Source organism: Dreissena polymorpha, chromosome 3 (assembly GCF_020536995.1).
Source record: "Dreissena polymorpha isolate Duluth1 chromosome 3, UMN_Dpol_1.0, whole genome shotgun sequence".
In the NCBI taxonomy this organism is placed as follows: Eukaryota; Metazoa; Mollusca; class Bivalvia; order Myida; family Dreissenidae; genus Dreissena; species Dreissena polymorpha.
The window spans coordinates 14745402-14752351 of NC_068357.1; the positions used below are offsets into that span (position 1 = coordinate 14745402).

Sequence of the window (6950 nt, forward strand, 5' to 3'; positions counted from 1 at the left end):
ACATCAGACCTCTATACACTTGACACAACATGTGTTATGTCTCCTGAGGTTATCATAAACGTCAAGACAGCAGAATCAATTGGAAAAGCTCAGTACGAATCAATGAGTGTTGAATGTCTAAGCAACAATATGAAAGGTTTTTACGAGACAATAAAGCAAAATTCGCTTCCCTTTTTCGAACTGGGTCCAGAAAGAAAGAAGCAAAGGTATCACAAGTTAAGAGAATGAAAAGTGACATTTAATTATTTTTTAGAATGTATATTTCATGTCAGGTAAGAGACGGTGATTTATGAACCTTTTTTGAACACGAAAGCCATGCATGGCCCCCATCTATAGCAGAAAATAACAATATGAGACTAGGTAGTAAAGCAGACCTACTGAAGTGTCTAGAAAGAGAAAAGGAATCGCCAGAGATAAGTCCTCCTGTAGAGATTAGCATACTAGATGGTGCTGCCAGTGTTAGTCCCTGGATCCCAACAGGTCAGACAAGAGAGTTCTAACGCTCAGTGGTTATGCATTGAAGCTTGTATTACCTTATATATCTAAGCAGCTAATGTCAGTCGACAGGATAGATGTAGTATGGGATACATACAGACCCGACAGCCTCAAAGCACATACTAAACAAAGTCAAGGGACAGGCGATAAAATCAGAGTAAACGGATCGATTCGAATTCCTGCTAACTGGAAATCATTCTTTACGGTTGATGAAAACAAGACAACACTTATGGGGTTTCTGGCAACACAAATTAGTCTTCTGAAAACACCACAAGGAAATGTCGTTCTGACCACTTATAGAAAGAATGTTTTAGTTGCTTACACCAGCACGAAGCCAGTGGAACCAGATATTAGCAATATCCAGCCTTGCAACCATGAGGAAGCTGATTCTCGTATGATTTTGCATGCTGTGCATGCGTATAAACAAGCTACAGATGTCCTAGTGCTAACGATTTACACCATCAGTCAGTTTGAAAATTGTGAACTGTGGCTAGCATTTGGACACGCCAAACATTTCAGGTACATACCAGCTCATTTGATAGCCACTCGTCTTGGCAAAGATGTTTCGTTTGGCCTTTTATTTCTTCATGCATTGTCAGGATACGATGCCGTCTCTGAATTTGCAGGCATTGGCAAAAAGACAGCATTTACGCTATTCATTACGCTCCCTCATCTTTTTCCAGTATTTAAACGGTTGTCAAGTCCCTTACTTTCAGTAACAGATGAGGATTTCAAAGTTGTGGAACGATACAGTATCTTATTGTACAGCAAAACCTCAGCCCATGCGCCTGTAAATGAAGCTAGGAAGCATCTCTTTTCTCAAGGAAAAAGACAGATTGAAAACATTCCACCTACCAGATGCGCACTTGTCTGGCATGTTAATAGGGATGTGTATTAAGCAGGTAACGTTTGGGGTCAAGCCATGATTGTGAATCCTGAGTTGCCTAATCCTAGTGACTGGGGATGGATCAAGAACAATTACACTTGGGTCCCATCTTGGAGTTCTATTCCGGAAACTGCTAAGAGTTGTAGAGAGCTTATCAAATGCAACTGTAAAAACACATGCTCTGGTAGATGTAAATGCATCGAGGCAAAGTTACTCTGTACACAGTTGGGCCATTGTGGAGGCCTTTGTGTAAGAGAATAAGATACTTGCATAATACGAGTATATACCACGAGTAATAGATACATTTAAGTATATACCCTATAATAAATAGGTTTATGATATGAATACATGACTTCAGTACGAATTACTGATGTATAGAACTAATGGAATTATCTATAATACATTTCATAATATGTTTAGATAATACCGGTATACATGAAAAACCAAGAATAGGGCCTCATTCCGAGTTTTGATCTGCTGATCATTTTAGTTGTGTATAATTATGCATTAACCATACATTTACAGACTATTGAATATTCATTTTTAGGAGACAATTACTACTATCGAATCTTACACGAACCTAACAGAATTAAGATAACATATTCAACACTGGAGTTGTTTAGACTTGATCAAGTTCATTTGTTAGTTAGTTTGTTTGTACTTGAAATATAATTATTATATGTTATATCATGCATTTGATATGAACTGAAGTTTATGAATAGTTATGAAATAAAAATTAGGTATTGTTTTGCTAAATCGTTTTACTCATACTCAGTATTGAAGCTGATACTCAGTATTGAAGCTGATATACACTAAACAAGTATTAGTATGTTCCCATGTAGGGCCTCATATATGGCTTTAATCTTAATAATTAAATATGTAAAACTTGTTATGAGATATTAATAATGCAAAAAATGATTAATTATTTAAAGATTTTTTATTGGTCCGGTGATTCAACATTATTTGTATTATTTGCATAACCAGAGAGGTATTACTTTAGTGTTCTCCATTAGGGGCCTCATTAATGTTGGGGGAGGAATTGTTTAGTTTTGCATTTAAAAAGTTGTAAGACATTTATTAACATCAATTTAGTTAAATATTCTATGTAGGTTAGTGGACATTTTTAAGTTTAAAATGCCTATGTAAACCATAATTTTAGAATGTTCCCCCTGGTAGGGCCTCATTTTTGTAATTAAACTGTGTTTTTAGTATAAAAATGTTTGAAATATTAAATATTTATACATTTTTAGATAAATAAACAAAAGTAAATGAAAAAATATGTATTGTGTTTATTTTCTATCTTGTTACTCAAAAATAAAAAATGAAAAATGGGCCCCCTTTTGGAGCCTCGTTTAAGGGCATATAGAGTTATCCAATGGCGTGTCCTCACCTTTAATTGAATTCAGCATACATTAAAATGGATATATACACAGTTTCATGCTTTCTTTATAAAGTTGAACATCTTTTTCATATAACCTATTAACTAAATTACTAACAACACTAAATAAAAATTTAAGATAAAAAAATCCAATCAGAAATCATTTTCTTATGTTGACATAAGTTATTTGCAAATTTAACTAAAATATATATTACCGTTCGCTTCCCGTTATCCAACCCGATATGTCTCCCACACTGTCCATGTCCCTTTTCCGCTCATATACCATTTAAATCATGCTAAAGCATGACTCATTGTGAATGGCTGCAAGAATAGCCTGTGCAACACTTTAGATACGTACTCAAACAGTGAACCTATCTTATAAGTTATGTTGGTATTGATAACTGTCGTTAAAGGCAATCTAAACAAATCTTGGTTTTCCCAAGATCAGAAATTGGTTAGTTCAGCCAATCAGCTATTGCTACGTATGGTTTGCTTATTTTGGCTTCGTCTTTAATGCTAATCACATGCAGGTTCATTCAAATCTAACTGGATCAGACAATTATAATCATAATAGTTGAGAACACATGAAAGGTATCAATTTTCAAGGCAAATACTTATAGCAACATTGGAGCTCAGCTCTTCTTTGATTAGAATATTGATAAATATTTAATATTGATCGTGAAGGTGCAATTGATTGCATTCAAGCCTTAATTCATTTAAATTGCTATAACTATTGTAACTGAACATGGTTTATTTTTGTGGGTTTTTTTCTCTCGAGGAAATGAAAATTAAGGGTGTTTATCATGATTGAAAGGATGCGTATTGGGGATACATAGAAAATGATCACGATATTGTATTGATGATGACCCTGGCTATGGTTTGCTGATGATGATCATGGGAATGATATATTGTTTTTAATGATGATAATAATCATATTCGTGATGTCGATGATGATTATTTATGAAATTGATCATCATAATTATAACTGATGATAATGATGATGATGATGATGATGATGATGATGATGATGATGATGATGATGATGATGATGATGATGATGATGATGATGATGACGACGATGATGATGATGATGATGATGATGATGATGATGATGATGATGATGATGATGATGATGATGATGATGATGATGATGATGATGATGATGATGATGATGATGATGATGATGATGATGATGATGATGATGATGATGATGATGATCATGATGATCATGATGATCATGATCATAATGATCATGATGATTATCATGAGCAAGATGATCATGATCATGATGATCGTGATGATGGTGATCATGATGATGATTATGACGATGAGGATGATGATCATGATGATGATGATCATGATGACGATGAGGACGACGATAATGATGATGATGATGATGATGATAATGTATGTCTGTCTGTCTATCTGTCTGTCTGTGTGTTTGTCTGTCTATCTGTCTGTACATCTATCTGCCTGTGTGTAAGTCTGTCTGAACGCGTCTGACTGTCGGTCGGTCTGTAAATCTGTCTGTCTGTCTGTCTGTGCATCCATCTGTACGTGCATCGACCTGTCCATGCTTCCGTGATTCACAAATTTGCACTTTCATGTAAATACTCACACATTTATTTCTCAAGCCATTTAAATGAAACTGCAAATATGCCATTGAAATAAAGTTCAAATTTGTGAAAGACACGTTTTCATTTTCATTGATCAACTTTTTTTATAACTGTATTGTCCTTGTTGATAAAACAGTGCGGTATTAGTCACCTTTGGGATAGATCTTTTGTTCTAATGCATCATATGTCCAAGTCGTTGTTTATTGGTCAATTTATCAAATCCCATATTGCATGATCTGATTTTTATTTGAATGGATTTGTCCAATACTATTTCCAAACTCGTGTCAATTGTTTTAAACCCCCTTTCACCAATCACCAATTTAATTAACACCAAATCTCTATCAAAGGTCTCACGTTTTTAAATCAATTGCAACATAATATATCTCTACATTGCTGGGATGGAAAAAATACATACTCGCCCTACATAGCTTAAAATTTTCACCAACTCACCTTTTATCGGTGTTTCAATTTCACCACGCTTTTCTGACATAACTTTAGAAATATTCTTGGCAGATTCCTAATGCATCTATTAAAAAAATGGAGTGATTACTGGTTTTGTACATCCGTATTTTTAGAAGTTGAAAGATCAAAGTCAATGTACCACTGACTAAAACTCGTTGCATTGATCCAGCCTCATGTGCAGTTTTGTACAAATATTGTTCGTAATTTAATGTTTTGTTTCTTATTTTTCAGGGAAAGGTGTTCAACTTTATCTCTGAGACCTTCATGACTTCTAACCAGGCCATCTGGCTGCGCAATGCCCTAGTGAGTAAGTGGAGTCTTTGAAGTAAATATTTCGATTGTGAACCGTGAAAAGGATTTTATTTCTATATATAGAAATATTGTAATTGTAGGTAGCTTTGGAAAGAAAAAAAATCACAAAATAATACAAAATACAGATACCATCTGGTGCCACCACTGCTGGAAGTGGACTTCAGACAAAATAATACCAGTTTATTGTTATTGTTTTGATTCCTGATTTTCGCGCATGCGCAATGCACTGGTAGTCAAAAGCATTGCTTACAGCTAACGCAAAGCATGTGGATAACGAGACTTGTTAAGTCAATAAATCGAAAAGAAACTAAAAAAACAACACCTAAATAATATTTAAAAAATATAATGTTTAGTGCCAAAAGAATGCATTAACACATTTATTTGCATTTTAAAAGAACGCGTCATTAGCATAAAAGTAATTAAGATTGTCTGAAGACTGAACGCGACAGACAATTCGACGCAACAAAGAGCTCTATGCATTAGCCGTATAATTATTTGCAGAAAAGCTTCAATAAAAATAATGATACATCTAATTATAAAATTATAATTATCAATTGCATGCGTAAACTAGAATAATAATAAAAATAGTGATAGCTAGAATGTGTAAGTGTTTCATTGAAAATAAACGTACTACAAAGCTCTATTAAAAGCGAAGTTCATGACGGTATTTACATGTAATTTTAATTCGGATGGGTGTTGTTCAGAGAATGACTTGAGGAATGTTAACATTCAACTGAAAAACACAACCTCACATGATGCAAATTGAACTGTGTACGTATTCATGTATTTTGTAAACTCGTTACTAGTGATCGAGTATGAGTGACAACTATCTAACATTTAACACACACACACACAAACACACACACAACATAATATATATATACATATATAATATAATATATATACATATTGTTTCATTATTATTTACCCCCATTGATGTCAAACGTAATTTCTTGTTTTTATGATGTATTTCGTGCATTGCCGTAACATTAATTACATGTTCATACGGAATGACGTATTTATAATTAACCGATGCCCGCTAAACACGTTAAATATTTTTTATTTACATTTTATAATTCATAAATACTTTATTTTTTTATAAATATAAAACGGGCTTGTATCTTTACCGTGTTCAATTTCCGATAATCTATAGACTTCAAATTTGTACAATATGTAACATATCTAATTTATGCAAATGTTAAGTATGTCGGTGGTAAATTTATTCAACCAAATGCCTAGTTACTCAATACTACCAGAATGAAGACATGGTGGCATCATCGATTGCGTTTAATGACCAGACTGTCATCTGCCACCTAGTGTGATTTATGACACCATGTTGTTAGTTAGGTCTGGACAATATCTGATCAAAACGAGATAATCGGATTAGGCAGAACAAAGGGGCAATTAAACACCGGAATACAAAGGCTTAAACGATTTTAAGATTGATGCAAACAATCAAATGAAAACTATTGCATTCAATTTAATTAAATGTTTATTATACGTGCCAACATGTTAGTTTTCGCGGACCAGGGTAAAGGTCCCTGCCCAGACAAATACCATTATGGTTAATTTGTAAATGTTTTTTATTTGGAATTGATCTATTTATTCATTGTGTTCAATCTTATTTGTTTCAGTATTAACGAGGAACAACTTGTTGGCATGTTGAAAAATAAAATCTACATATAATCGTTTAAATTTAACCGATCACGCTCTATTTCTCCCCATTGATTGTATCTTTCTTTTGACTACCAATATAGCCCGGATGTAAACACGCAGGTGCGCGTTACGTCACGCGTGAACT

The 6950-nt window shown here is 33.8% G+C and overlaps 3 protein-coding genes across 6 annotated transcripts in view; 1 reads left to right on the forward strand and 2 right to left on the reverse strand.

The window, feature by feature from the left end:
- Positions 1-6950, reverse strand: part of LOC127873085 (uncharacterized) — a 309934-nt gene that overhangs the window by 272434 nt on the left and 30550 nt on the right. The window lies entirely within an intron of this gene.
- The window catches only part of LOC127873077 (galactose mutarotase-like), a 320608-nt gene that overhangs the window by 234660 nt on the left and 78998 nt on the right, over positions 1-6950 (forward strand). The gene's annotated exons all lie outside the window — the stretch shown is intronic.
- The window catches only part of LOC127873084 (uncharacterized), a 344149-nt gene that overhangs the window by 149257 nt on the left and 187942 nt on the right, over positions 1-6950 (reverse strand). The gene's annotated exons all lie outside the window — the stretch shown is intronic.